At 51.7% G+C, this 14,517-nt stretch overlaps 1 long non-coding RNA gene across 2 annotated transcripts in view; it reads left to right on the forward strand.

Annotated features, from left to right (window-relative positions):
• Positions 1–13,608, forward strand: part of LOC114116815 (uncharacterized) — a 47,052-nt gene extending 33,444 nt beyond the window's left edge. For both annotated transcript variants that reach the window (XR_006061322.2, XR_003590609.3), the window contains one exon: positions 11,122–13,608. This is a non-coding gene — a long non-coding RNA (uncharacterized LOC114116815). The remainder of the gene's footprint in view (positions 1–11,121) is intronic.
• Positions 13,609–14,517: the final 909 nt, after the last annotated feature.

Below are 14,517 nucleotides of genomic sequence, written 5' to 3' on the forward strand. Positions count from 1 at the left end.
GTGTATAGACATATGTATAGACATAGTTCAGAAAGCGAAGATCATGGCATCTGGTCCCGTCACTTCATGGGAAATAGATGGGGAAACAGTGGAAACAGTGTCAGACTTTATTTTTCGGGGCTCCAAAATCACTGCAGATGGTGACTGCAACCATGAAATTAAAAGACGCTTATTCCTTGGAAGAAAAGTTACAACCAACCTAGATAGTATATTGAAAAGCAGAGATATTACTTTGCTAACAAAGGTCCGTCTAGTCAAGGCTATGGTTTTTCCAGTGGTCATGTATGGATGTGAGAGTTGGACCGTGAAGAAAGCTGAGCGCTGAAGAATTGATGCTTTTGAACTGTGGTATTGGAGAAGACTCTTGCGAGTCCCTTGGACTGCAAGGAGATCCAACCAGTCCATTCTAAAGGAGATTGGTCCTAGGTGTTCTTTGGAAGGACTGATGCTAAAGCTGAAACTCCAGTACTTTGGCCACCTCACGTGAAGAGCTGACTCATTGGAAAAGACTCTGATGCTGAGAGGGATTGGGGGCAGGAGGAGAAGGGGATGACAGAGGATGAGATGGCTGGATGGCATCACTGACTCGATGGACGTGAGTCTGAGTGAACTCTGGGAGATGGTGATGGACAGGGAGGCCTGGCGTGCTGCGATTCATGGGGTCACAAAGAGTCGGACACGACTGAGTGACTGAACTGAACTAAACTGAACTGATAGACATAATAGAACCTAATTGGAGCCAAGTTTAGTCAACCCTTAGCCTGAAGCAGAACAATCCAAAAATAAAAGCCTGTTATTTTTGAGCCACTGAGTTTTGGGGATGGTTTGTTACACAGCATTATTGCTCTAATAGACTTCACTTTCACTTTTCACTTTCATGCATTGGAGAAGGAAGTGGCAACCCACTCCAGTGTTCTTGCCTGGAGAATCCCAGGGACGGGGGAGCCTGGTGGGCTGCCGTCTGTGGGGTTGCACAGAGTCGGACACGACTAAAGCGACTTAGCAGCAGCAGCAGCTAACTCATACATCATCACTGAAGGCAATTGGTCTTAAGCCATTTGGTTGGACATTATAAAGGAGATTCCAGCATTAAGCAGGTGTTAGGGCTAGGGTATCTCTAAGGTGTCTTTGAGCCTTTAGATTCTGTAGTTTTATGTTCCAAAGTGGGTGGTGGTTAACTTTGCTTATTTGAGGCTGAAACCCTAGGGAATAGAATCAATACAAGAACAAAAATTTAAACTTGGCACAGGCCAGTGCTGCACCTCCCACCTCAACCAGACACTTCATCTCCCAGTCGGGGTCCAGTCAGGAGCACAGTTCATTTCAGTTGCTCAGTCATGTCTGACTCTTGGCGACCCCATGGACTGCAGCACGCCAGGCCTCCCTGTCCATCATCAGCTCCCGGAGCTTGCTCAAACTCATGTCCATCGAGTCGGTGATGCCATCCAGCCATCTCATCCTGTTGTTCCCTTCTCCTCCTGCCCTCAGTCTTTCCCAGCATTAGAGTCTTTTCCAATGAGTCAGTTCTTCACATCAGGTGGCCAAAATATTGGAGTTTCAGCTTCAGCTTCAGTCCTTCCAGTGAATATTCAGGACTGATTTCCTTTAGGATGGACTGGTTGGATCTCCTTGCAGTCCAAGGGACTCTCAAGAGACTTCTCCAACACCACAGTTCAAAAGCATCAATTCTTTGGCGCTCAACTTTCTTTATAGTTCAACTCTCACATCCATACGTGACTACTGGAAAAACCATAGCTTTGACTAAAGCACAGAAACCATTCTAAATCTTTAATACGAAGGGAATATTTGATAGGATTTTGGTCACACAGGCCATGGAGGAACTGAGAGGTTGAGTAAGGGATGGTGAGGCAAGCCGGGGATCAGCTAAGCAGGAAGCTGTGGCTGTTGGAGGGATGGAGGGCCCAGGGGGAGAGGCAGGGTTAAACCAGGACCGGGATGACGTAGTGAAAGCTGCAGCCGTGGAGGGCTGCACAGTGGGAACTGGAGCCTCAGGGAAGATGTAGCTGCCTCCTCAACTTCCTTGAGACTCTGCCCAAGGCCCAGAGAGGGAGAGACCCATCCCAGCTCCTCGCTTCTTCCTACCCTCCAGCCTCCTCCCAATGTGTCTCCCATTGGCTGAGCCCAGCTGACCCAGGTTCTGGGGTCTTCGGGGGCTAGATGTCCTGTGGTACAGAGAAGGTCAAGGGAAGGACGAGAGATGGTTCTGAGGCTGCAGACCATCACTGCCTATTCATGTATGCCTTTGGCCAATATGCCTGTCTTGGTAAACTGCCTTCTCAGCTACCCAGCTACTCAGCCAGAAACCTGGGAGACATCTTTTCCACCCCCAAGTCTGCTTCATCAGTGATGCCCAGGAGCTCCACCTCCAGATTATGTTGGCACAAATGTCCTTCTCGTCATCGGGCCTTTCCTTTGCCCCCACAGGATCACTGCAGCAGCGCCCAGCCGGTCCCCCTGCCTCCATGCTCGTCCTTTCCCCACCCACTCCCCACGCGGCAGCCACAGCGATGTTTCGCAAATGTAAGTCAGGTCGTGTCATTCCTTGGTAAAAACCCATCCAAAGTCTTCGAATCCAAGCTCCTTTGCCCAACAGGGTCTGTTCTCTGCTAGCCTTTCAAGCCCATTTTTACCCTTTTCTTTTTGTCCTCACTGAGTTCCAGGTACTTACTGGCCTTTCCACACTCCTGAGAGCCAGGCAGAATCTTTCTCACCCCAGGGCCTTTGCACCTGCTGCTCCCTCAGTTTTTAGGCATAACCAGCTCCTTCGCATCCTTCAGGTCTCAGCTAACCTTTCACCTCTTCCGAGCTGCCTTCATGGACCGCCCTAAAGTGTCCCCCCGGGGCTGCCCACTGCCTTGTCACTTCTCCCTCTTGCATCACGCCTTCATTCTTGCATTCACATGTTGCTTTGTGTGTTGGCTGTCTCCCAGACTTGAATATCATCTTTATGAAGACAAGGCCTTGGCTGGCTTGCCCACTGCCGGGTAGCCTGCTCGTCTCTCCATGACTAACATATGGGGGACACTCAATACATGTTTAGTAAAAGATTAATGGAAAAGACAGAGGGATGAATGGATAAAGAAGACATGGTGCCTATATACAACAGAATATTACTCAGCCATTAATAGAGACTGAAACAATGCCATGTGCAGCAACGTGAGCGCAACTAGAGGTTATCACACTGAGTGAAGTAAGTCGAGAAGGAGAATGTAAAGTTATGGCACCCTTTATATGCAGAATCTAAAAAGAAAGGATACAAAGACTTCCCTGGTGGCCCAGTGGCCAAGATTATGTGTTCCCAGCGCAGGGGGCCTGGGTTTGATCCCTGGTCAGGGAATTAGATCTCGCATGCCATAACTAAAATCTGGTTCTGCCAAATAAATAAAAAAAAAGAAATTGAAGAAAAGAAATGATAGGAATGAACTTATTTATAAAACAGAAACAGGCTTACAGATTTAGAGAAAGAATTTATGGTTGCCAGTGGGGAAGAATTGGAGGGGGGGGGGAAGGATAGCTAGGGAGTTTGGGATGGACGTGCACACACTGCTGTATTTAAAATGGATAACCAACAAGGACCCACTGTACAGCTCTGGGAACTCTGCTCCATGCTCTGTGGCGGCCTGGATGGGAGGGGAGTCTGGGGGAGAATGGATACATGTGTGTGCATGGCGGAGTCCCAACATTGTTAATCAGATGCGCTCCAATATAAAATAAAAAGTTAAAAAATAGAGTGCTCAGAAGAGTGTCTGGAAAAAAGAAAAAAAGACCAAGGGGCTGAGAAGTTGGCTCTCTGGAGGAAAAAAAAAAAAAAAAAAGAATCGATGTGTCTGTGGACTGCCAAGGGTCGGTGGCCTGCTCTTTGTGCAACGACCAGGAGGAGGCTGCCGTGAGTGTCTGCGAACCCTGTTCCCACCGTCACATGGCCCGGCAAGGCTTGAGGCAGAGGAGTGGAAAGGTGCCAAATAAAGCCCAGATCTCATTGTCTCCGGTCTTCTGATTACCAGGTATTTAGACTGCAGTTACACAGTCAGCCGTGATGAGCTGTAATTACAGACGTTTTCCATGGGTATTTTTGCCCCTGGAAAATAAAGTGATACCTGTAATTTCCCCCAAGTTGCGCTCCAGCCTCCTCTCCTGAGGCCCGGGGCTCAGCAGCCTTCATTACCCCGAACTGCGGGGTTCCCTTTCTGCTCCTTGGTGAGTAGGTGGGTGGGCAGGGAGTTCAAAGCTGTGTGTCCTGGTTTAGAATTTGCCATTGACTTGCTGGAGGATTCTGACCCTCAGGTGCACATCTGGAAAATGGAGGCTGTGCTGGGCACTTGGGGAGGTGAGGGGGGCAGGGATGGAATCCCAGTGGAGCACAAGGTCCTCAAAAGAGGAGCTTTTAGGAATCGACAGCTGAGCAAACAAAATGGACAATCCAGAAGGCTTGGGAATCAGCATTAGCCACAAGGAGCTACTGACTCTGCTGTGCTAAGTCGCTTCAGTCGTGTCTGACTCTGTGTGACCCTATGGACTGTAGCCCTTCAGGCCCCTCTGTCCATGGGATTCTCCAGGCAAGAATGCTGGTGTGGGCTGCCACTCCCTCCTCCAGGGATCTTCCCGACCCAGGGATCAAACTCGAGTCTTTTGTGTCTTCTGCACTGGCAGGCGGGTTCTTTACCACTAGCGCCGTCTCATTCTGTGATGACCTCCAATCCTTGGGGCAGGGCTTCCCCATCAACCCAGCCCACAGCCACAATGTTTTTTTTCTTTTGGGTGTGTTAGGTCTTTGCTGTGGTGCACGGGCTTTCTTTGGTTGTGGCACACGGGCTTAGCTGCCCTGCGGCATGTGGGGTCTTAGTTCCCCAACCAGGGATTGAACCCCTGTCCCCTGCATTGGGAGGCAGATTCTCAACCCCTGGACCACCAGGGAAGTCCCCACAGCCACAATGTCGCCCTCACCTGAGCTCCCGGTTTGCTAAAGGCTTGCCCTGGCTCTAGGAATCCCCTGGTTCCTCCGCCCAGTGGGTGACAGGGTGGGAGGAGGGGGCTTCCTGTCCTCACTGTGCTTTCTGCAGGAACACTGCTGCACTGGCCGTGTCGTGGCGCCGCCCCTGGACTCCCTCGGTGAGCTTCCCCAGGGGCTGAGCTGGGACCGCGGGGGCGGGGGGTGGGGGCATGCACAGTACTGCTTCAGTGAGAAGACGCACCCCCAGCGCTCCAGCTCCGCACAGCAGACTCGTCACAATTTCTTTTTATTTTTTCTTTTTTAATTGGAGTGTGACTGGTTCACAATGTCGTGTTAGCTTCTGCTGCACAACAGCGTGAACATGGCCCCTCCCTCTTGAGCCTCCCTCCTCTCCCCACCATCCCGCTCCTCCGGGTCGTCACAGAACACCGAGCTGAGCTCCCTGTTAGCTATCTAGTACAAACAGTAGACTTTTTCAAAGCGCTTCTGGAGCCTAGCCTAATTCCAGGCTGAGGGCAGACAGGCTGTTCGGGTTTTTAGGGTCAGGAAGACAGGCAGAGGCAAGGGGGGTACTTCAGCACTGCCTGTCTCCTCCCCGCCACCCCTGCGGCTGAGCTCTCTGCTCCAGCCCGCTCTGAAGCTGACCACGGTCTCCCGATGGCTCTCCTGCTCTGTCCCTATGCAGGCCCACTGGCCGCTGGACTGGTAACCCGGGGAAACGATATAAAAAGCCTCAGACTCGTACCACCCTCTCCTTCTTTCTTTACTTGGACTTGGATGCAGAAGACAAACTCCCTACCTGGGCGTAAGTGATGAGTCATTCCTCAAAGGTCGGCAGGAAGATTTATCTACTGAGCAGCCAGTCTAGTCCCTGACCCACATCGGCTCTCCCACCTTTGATCCGGGCCGGCCTGAGACAGTTCCCTGCAGGCTTCCACCGTATTTCACGCAGTGGTGCCTCAAGCAAGGGCATGAAGGCTCCTCGCTTCTCCACGGCTGCTCCTCTCTGCCACAGTGATTACCACCAGAGCTCTGCAGGCACCGGGCTCCGGCTGCCAACTGCAGAGGGGATGCTGGGGTGGTGGTCAGGCTTGGGCTCCCTGTCCTGCCAGGGCGCCATTCTAGGAAGCAGTTTTCCACAATTCTCAGAAGGTTCTGGAGGAAAGGGGCCCCCAGGTTTGCTGCTGGCCCAAAATCTTGGCTTTCTCTGCCCAGCCAGCCAGTGCCTGCTCAGCTATGTCCAGCTCTTTCGACCCCATGGACTGTAGCCCCTGCCCCCTCACCCCACCCAGCCCCTCTGCCTGTGGACTTTTCCAGGTATGAATACTGGTGTGGGTTGCCATTTCCTCTTCCAGGGGATCTTTCCGACTCAGGGATCAAACACAGAAGCCAAATAAAAAATACGGAGACAGAGTTTGGAAGAAATGGAAAGGTGGCTTTAATTCTCAGCCAGTGGAGAGCGGAACACGGTAGGCTCACGGCTTAAGAACTGAGCCCCCGCCCCACGAGGAGTCTAGGGCTTACATAAGATGAGGGCTCACAGTCAGGAGTCGTCATGAGGAGCAAAGGTGTTAGGCTCTTGGCTTCTTCCCCTTACGTTGTTTCAAAGACAGTCACAGGCCAGCGTCAGCCACCCAGTAATTGAGTCAGGCAGTTCCGCGGCTCTGCGGCCTGCTTTCTGATCTGTAACTACAAGGCAGGGTGTTGTAAGGGTAAACACCAGAGAGGGGCTGTGTTTAGCACAGAGTCAAAGGAAAAGAGGTGCCAAGCATAGCTCTTGGAGAGTTAGGGGGCAGAGAAGCAAACTTAGCTACAGACCTGCAGAGTCTGGGGCAGTTAAAGTAAAAAAAAAAATTCCAGGAATGTTCAGAGTCTGGGGCAGTTAAAGGTAGAAAAACCAGGAATGTTCAGAGTCTGAGGCAGTTAACGGTAAAAAAAAACAGAAATGTTCAGAGTCTGGGGTAGTTAAAGGTAAAAAAAAAACAGGAATGTTCAGAGTCTGGGGCAGTTAAAGATCAAAAAAACCAAGACTGTTCAGAGTCTGGGGCAGTTAAAGTTAAAAAAAAACTAGGAATGTTCAGGCCTGCCCACTCTTCTCTTTATCTTCTTTGTTCTCTGGAAAGGGAAAGGAAAATCTCATTCCTCTTTTTTTCCTTATCATGGCAACAGGTTTGCAGTGGCCTTCTCGAGAGCCGGCTTCTGTTCCCTGGCTCTCCCCCTTCTTTCATTCCTGCTCCCTCAGGGTCACCCATCAAATAAAACCCCCACATACATGTCTTCCTCTCTGGCTCTGCTTTTGGAAGACTCCAGGCTAAGACGTCCATATTTCAGAGGAGCCCCTCAAGAGGAACATGAAAATAAGGTTTTGAGGTCCCAGGTCAGGTCTTAGTCCTGGCCGGGATACTCCCAGGGGGCGACGGGGCAAGTGGGAGATGGAAGGCCTACAGGGCAACCTAACCTGCCCTTTCTACATGGTTTTGGAGGAGGCAGAGAGGATGTGGTGGTGACCTGGGCCCCTGGACCTGGGCTCAGCAGTGACAGAGGGTGACCTGTGCCCTGGTAACCTAAGGCTAGACAAGGCAAGGCTTTGGAGGAAGGCAGGGCTCTGGCTTGGACAAGCGTGGGGATGCGTGAAGTCCTGTCCACGTGACTTCGTTGTGGGAGCTCTGTATCATTTTCTCTGGCTCCAGTGAGAACCCCATTACAGCCCGAGAGCCCAGATAGGAATCAATTCCCACAGCACAGGGCGGGCGGCATGAGAGCCGGATGGGAGTTGGGGTGGGAGTGTGCGGTGTTGAGAACAATGGCTTCATTAGGAGGCCCTAATGAAAAGGAGATCTTCCAAGGCTAATGTTAATTAAGAAGTGCAAAGATATCAGGGATGATGAGCAAACTGCAGGAGGAGGACGTGGGCCTCAGTCAGCAGGAATGATGGAGCCGGGGCTGGCTTGTCTGCAGGGTCACCCCAGAACCGCAGAGATCCCGAGAGGGCCTCTGAGTGGGGGGGGGGGCACAGTCACCCCCTCAGGGAGTGGGACAAAGCCCAGCTCTTTCCTTTGAGGCCAAAATTTGTGCCTTCATTCAAGAAGCATGTATGGAGCATCTACTATCTGAAACCACTCTAGTCATTGGGGTACATCAATGAACAGAACAGACAGCTGTCACTGCCCCGGTGGGGTTACCTTCTAGCAGGGGCCTGAACTTAGTGAGGATCCGAATAACTCAGTGAGTCATGTGGCATGTCAGAAGGTCGTAAGTGCTATTAAGAAAAAGAAAGAGTGGAAACTTAAGAAGGACAGGATGGTTGGGTGGGATGAGGGGTAAGTAGCTTGCAGATTAAATTAGGTCATCAGGGGAGGACCCACTGGAAGATGAGAAATGAGCAAAGATTTGGTAGAGATGAGTCGTAACTTGCTGTGAAGTTCTGGCGCGGGCCTGTCCTTTTTCTGTTTTTCTCCTGGCAAATGATACCTTACCCAGGCCCTGGGAAGGGAACTCAGGTCCCAATTCTTCTCCTGCAGGGAGATGACTGGTCTCCTGACCAGGATGTCACAGCATCCACCTTGGCTCGAGACCTCCAAGCAGACACGGTCGTTTAAGGGGTCCCAGGCTGGGCTCTTGGGGACTCTCGGAAGACACCCCTTTCCCTCAGCACACCTGGCTTTGCCTTCATCCCCAGGCATGGTGCCTCTTCCTCCTGTCTCCCTCCATGAGGACATTTTCATAACGGGGTGATTCAAGCAAACACATTAAAAAAAGCCGCAGTGCACTGGAGAAGCTGCCGGAATCCTTTCGTGCTATATCTCTGTTCACTGCATTAATGATCCTCTCCAGATTACCCATTTCCTAACAAACCATTAGCACAGAAAGGAGGTGGGGAGGTGAAGAAGGAAGGAGGAGGAGCGGGGTTGCGGGTGGGGACAGCCACTGCGGAGCTCAAGCTAAGTGCAGACAGGGCTCTGCATCCTCCCCTGCTTCCGCAAGGTGGCGTGGAGGCAGGGGCTGGGGGTGGGCCTCTCTGGGAAAGGCGAGGAGGGGTTCACTGGCCCTTCCATCACTGGGAGAACATGCAGGCTCTGAATCTGGCCAACAGCTTGGAGGCTTTCTTCCTCTTGGCTAGGGTGACTTGGATCCTGGGGCCAATCTCCTAAAGGGAATAAATTCAGACTGAGAAGCAGCTCAGTGCTTCTCCATGCATGAAGTCAGGTTTCACAGTTTGCTCAATATCATGTGGGTTTTGAGGAGTGGGGCTGGGATTTGAACCCAAGTCTCTAAATACGGGTTCCGGGTGGCCCAGTGGGAAAGAATCAGTCTGCAACGCAGGTGCTGCAGGTTGGATCCCTGGGTTGAGCAGATCCCCTGGAGAAGGAAATGGCAACCCACTCTAGTATTCTTGCCTGGAAAATTGCACAGACAGAGGAGCCTGGCGGGCTACATACAGTTCATGGGTTCACAAAGGGTCGGACATGACATAGCGACTGAAAAACAACAGGCAACAGCTCTCTAAATGTGCAAAGCTCCCCAGTTCATCAGAGCCTCCTGCCACTGCTGACCGTTGCTTTTGCTGCATCCCAGCCTTCTGAAAGATTGCTGGTGGCTTCCCCTGGTACCCGCGCCAGACAAGGGTCAGATCAGTGGCGTGAGAGCCACCCATCACAAGTGGACAGCTTCCTGCTCCCCGCTCTACACCCCCATCTCCTTGCGCCAAGAATCCCCCTCCCTCCCTCAGAACTCCAGCATGCGGCTCCATGGGGAGGACTCTGTACACACAGGGGTTCTCAGCCCAACGGGCACTGACTTTTGGAGCGCTGCCCTCTACCCTCCTGCCTCATTTCCGCTTCGGGTCTCACTGAGGCCATTCTTACACGCCAGCAAATGCAGTGGCCCTCTTCCCATAGGAAAGCACAAGATCTATGGGATTTAATAAGATCATCCAAGCCTTGGCGTGATGGCAGATTTCTGGTGACACCACGTTCTTTGGGGAGGTAAATTTCCTTTCTCTTTAATCCACTGTTTCTAAAGCAGGTGACCCGCTCTGTGTTATTACAAGCAGGTTATTATTACCATAAATCCTTCTGCCTCTACTACTTCCATTTACATTAAATATAGTCTCTGTTATGGCGCCTAAATTAGTTTTCATAGAAGGAAATTCCTGTATAATTTAAAGAGAATAGAGAACCTGAGTCAGGCTGGGGGAGGGGAGGGCAAAAAGGGAATGAAGTGAAGGCTTCTCATCCCAAATAAGGAAAAGGCCCCCTCCTCCTTCACTCAAAGCCCCATGGAATGCGGGCCACACTTCGTCCTTTCATGGATCCATTTGTGAACCTGGCACACGTTGAAGCGCCAGGCCACAGGGATCAAAACAATGGCAATGCTGTATGATTTCAGCTATGTGACATTCTGGAAAAGGCAAAACAGTGGAGACAGGAAAAAGATCACTGATTGCCGGGGGTCTGGGAGAGAGAGAGAGACGGATGACTGGGTGAAGCACAGAGGACTTTTAGGGCAGTGAAACTGTTCTGTGTTCTGCAGTCATGAGAGATGCATGCCATTATGCATTCGTCGCAAAGAGTGAACCCTAGCGTAAACTACGGGTGTCAGTAGATAATAACGTATCGATATTGGTTCATCGCTTGAAACAAATGTACAACACTAATACAAAATAGAAATAATAAGGGAGACTGTGGGGGTGGATAGAACGGGTGTCTGGAAACGCTCTGTACTTCTCGATCAATTTTTCTGCAAACCTGAAACTGTGGTCCAGTGGTTAAGATCCTGCGCTTCCACTGCAGCAGGGCACAGATTCTATTCCTGGTCTGGAAACTAAGACCCCAGAAGTCAAGCAGCCCACCAGGCTCCTCTGTCCAGGGGATTTCCCCAGCAGGGATACTGGAGCAGGTGGCCATTTCCTCCTCCAGGGCATCTTCTGGAGCCAGGGATCGCAGCTGCATCTCCTGTGTCCCCTGTGTTGGCAAGCAGATTCTTTACCACTGAGACCTGGGAAGCCTGACTATCCAAGAGGGTGACGTGATAGTTTGGCTTTCCAAAATTGACTTGACTGCAGGTCCCCTGGGCTCTATGAACCCTCTGACCTCTCCCCGGCCTTCCCTGAGCTCCCCTGACCTCCTTATTGCTTTTACTTTTTGCAGAGCATTTCCAGAACCAGAGTGCAGGAAGCACATTCGGGGAGATGCTGCCTGGGATGGTTGTAGGAGGAGGCGTACTTCATCTCTTCCGGCTTCAGTTTCCTCATCTGCATAAAGAGAGTTGGGTTTAATCACATCAGGACTCTATTTCTGCTCTAACCTTTTAAGCCTGAGACTGCGTGAGGTGTACCCCCCGACCTCCACCTTGCCATCCCTCCCCCATCCCAGTCACTCCACAGCCAATGAGGGGCGATTGGGAGAAAACTCCAAGCCAGATTAATCAAGGTATAGGGAAGTTATAGATATGCTAATGCTTTATGTTAATGACTGATGAGAGTGGGTAATTGGAGATGGCAGGAGGGTGCCTTGTGGGGAAGGAATTTCGGTTCTTAGAGAAAATACTGCATTCAAAGAGCTTAAGAATGATTAATGGAGGTTCTGGAATTACAAAGAGCAACCGGTAGAAACTGTTTGGAACAGGACTTGCTCAGGGGGAATAACCTTGAGGAGAGCGTGGGTCCGGGTTGGGGACATTTTACCCAGGGAAGGGGCGGGAGCTTGAGAGCTAGTGAGGGGAGATGCTGTCTGGAACAGGAGTGGGCTTTGACCCGGAGGAAGGTGACCCCAGGGTGTTCTGGCCCTGTGCCTGGACAGGGCTGGAGCCAGAGGGGCTGATGTGTGCCCAGTCACTCAGTCGTGTCTGATACTTTGCAGCTCCATGGACTATAGCCCTCCAGGCTCTTCTGTCCATGGAATTTTCCAGGCAAGAATACTGGAGTGGGTTGCCATTTCCTCTTCCAGGGGACTTTCCCAACCCAAGGATCAAATCCGAGGCTCCTGCATCTCCTGCACTGGCAAGTGGATTCCTTACCACTGAGCCACCACTGGGGGGCTGGAGCTGATCCTAAAAGCTGGACCTGTGTGCACCTGCCCCCCCCTCCCTTGTGTATCATGGTTGCCCCATGCCTGCAGCCTGCTGTAGACCTCAAAGCCTGATTCAGCTGCTGGGGACCCAGCTGTCCTGGACGAGACCCAGAGAGAAGATGCATCACCAACAGAGAGCTGCTGCTGAAAGGGCACCGTTTTCAGACCCCTGACTCCCGTGGGCATCGTTCAGGGGAAGCGGTTCAGGTTGAAACAAAAATGGTGGCGAAGCCCTCTGTTTCCTCCAAGGAGGGAAGGCCGGGGTGTCCCATACATCCCCTTCTAACAGGAGGATCTGTGGGAGAGCTGCATCCAGACGCATCTTTGGGATGGGCCTGCTTTCCTGTAGGAGACCGGAGCCCCGGTCACAGAGCCAAATGCTCAGATCACTGGCCTTGCCTCTTCCTGCCGAGACCAACATGGTTGAGATGCCGAGCACTGCCACTCGGCATTTATAATCCTGTCAGCCGGCGGATGAAGGATGGCGGAGCCACGTCCACCCAGGGAGGTCCTGCCTTGAACAGATGCTGCCGATGGAGGCTGCCTTCCTCGCCTTTCCATCTCCTTCAGCGCCGGCCCTAGGGCACCCATCACCTTCTCTACCGTGCTCTCTCTGGTCAATGTCCTCGCCACAGACAGCCTGGCTGGTGAACAGGTGAGCAGGCGCCACTTCCAACCTCCTGGGTCCCGGATTGATGGATGCTGGACTGCGTACCTCCTGTCTTCCCCCTACGTCACCCCCACCTTCACTTTCAGAGCACAGTGGAAAGTTGCGGGTTCCATGGGTCTCACGGAGCCTGGAGTTCTGATGCCAAGTGTGCATGGTGAAGGAAAGAGGTCGAGGCCATGGAGGTGGCCGGGTTCTCGGGATTCCCACATCTGTTCCAGGGAGCTCATTCTGCCCAGAGAAGCCAATCCCTTATCCTTTTTGCTGCTGGACAGAGCTTTCCTTTAGAGAAACTCACACCCCTTAGGCTGGTTTCTTCCAATCCAAGAAGGCTTGAAGGTCATCTTGCCCAGGGCTTCCCTGGTGGCTCAGTGGTAAAGAATCTGCCTGCTAATGCAGGAGACACAGGTTCGGCCCTTGGTCCAGGAAGATCCCACATGCTGTGGAGCAGTTAAGCCCCTGGGCAGCGGCTATTGAGCCTGTGCCCTGGAGCCTGGGAACCGCCACTGTTGAGCCCATTTGCCGCAACTACTGGAGCCCACCCACCCTGGAGACTTGGGCAAGAGAAGCCATTGCAATGAGAAGCCCGAGCTCCGCAACAGACAGCAGTCTCCGCTCTCCGAAACTAGAGAAAGCCCGCACAGCAACGGAGACCGGGCACAGCCCGAGATACATACATGCGTAAATAAACATTTGAAAAAAGGTCACCTTGTGCAGTTGTTTTGAGACTTCGAAAAATAATCTGTACGGACTTCCCTGGCGGTCCAGCGGTTAAGAGTCTGAGCTTCCGCTGCAGGGGGCGTGGGTTTGATCTCTGGTTAGGGAACGAAGATCCCGCATGTCATGGGGCATGCCCCCCCCCAAAAATAAATAATAAATAAAAATAAATTTAAAAAAAATTGCAGAGTCTTCCACTCAAATGTACACCCGACCTAGTAGCTGAAATAGATTTCGCTAGAGCCTCCTGCTTGCTCATCCTTCCCTCTACCTGCTCCTTCCCAAGCAGCCTGGAGGAGTCGTAATGAACTCCTGGGTGTCCTCAGAGGCCAGTTTGAAAACCAGTGATGCAGGAAGCGGGGAAAGGGGAGTTAGGTACAGAGCTTCAGTTTTGTGAGTTTAGAGTTCTGGAGATGGATGACGATGGTGGCTGCACGACAGTGTAAGCATGCTTAATACTGCTGAACCGCATGCTTAAAAGTGGTCAGGCTAGTAAATCTTATCCCATGTGCATTTGGCCAAAGTCAAAACTAAAACGAAACACCAGTTCAGGAATGCAGATGGGAAACCTCAGGCTGACACAGCTAGGTTTACGAGCTGCTCAGTAGCCAGGCTGACCTCCTCTCTTTGGACTGTGGCCTTATTCCGGGGCTCCTTTCACTCCACTATGCTCGGTGCGGGGCTCCTTGGATGGGCTGAAGCCCCAGAAGCAGCTCGTGTAACACCAGGAGGTGGGGAGGAGAGCCGGGAGTGAGCAAGAGGACATCGGGAGCCCAGAGAAGGGAGGTGAGACCAAGGGGGCGCCTGTCTCTGAAGTTCTTGTCTCAAGGGCCCAGGAAGCCTCACTCATTTTTGGCGGGTTGCTACATTTTCACCAGATGAGTTTTTTAATTGCGTGATTTACTTATCTCGTCTCGGATCTGCTGATGTACTCTGCAGCCTTTTAATTGCTTGAAAAGTTGAGCAGTTTTTCATGTTTTAAGGAGTGCTGAATTGTATAATTAAAACACTAACAGTGTAAATCAACAGTGCAGAAGAAAGACAGCAGAGAATTAAGCAAGTGTGTTGGCATAATAATAAAATCAAACTGG

Source organism: Ovis aries, chromosome 11 (assembly GCF_016772045.2).
Source record: "Ovis aries strain OAR_USU_Benz2616 breed Rambouillet chromosome 11, ARS-UI_Ramb_v3.0, whole genome shotgun sequence".
NCBI lineage: Eukaryota > Metazoa > Chordata > Mammalia > Artiodactyla > Bovidae > Ovis > Ovis aries.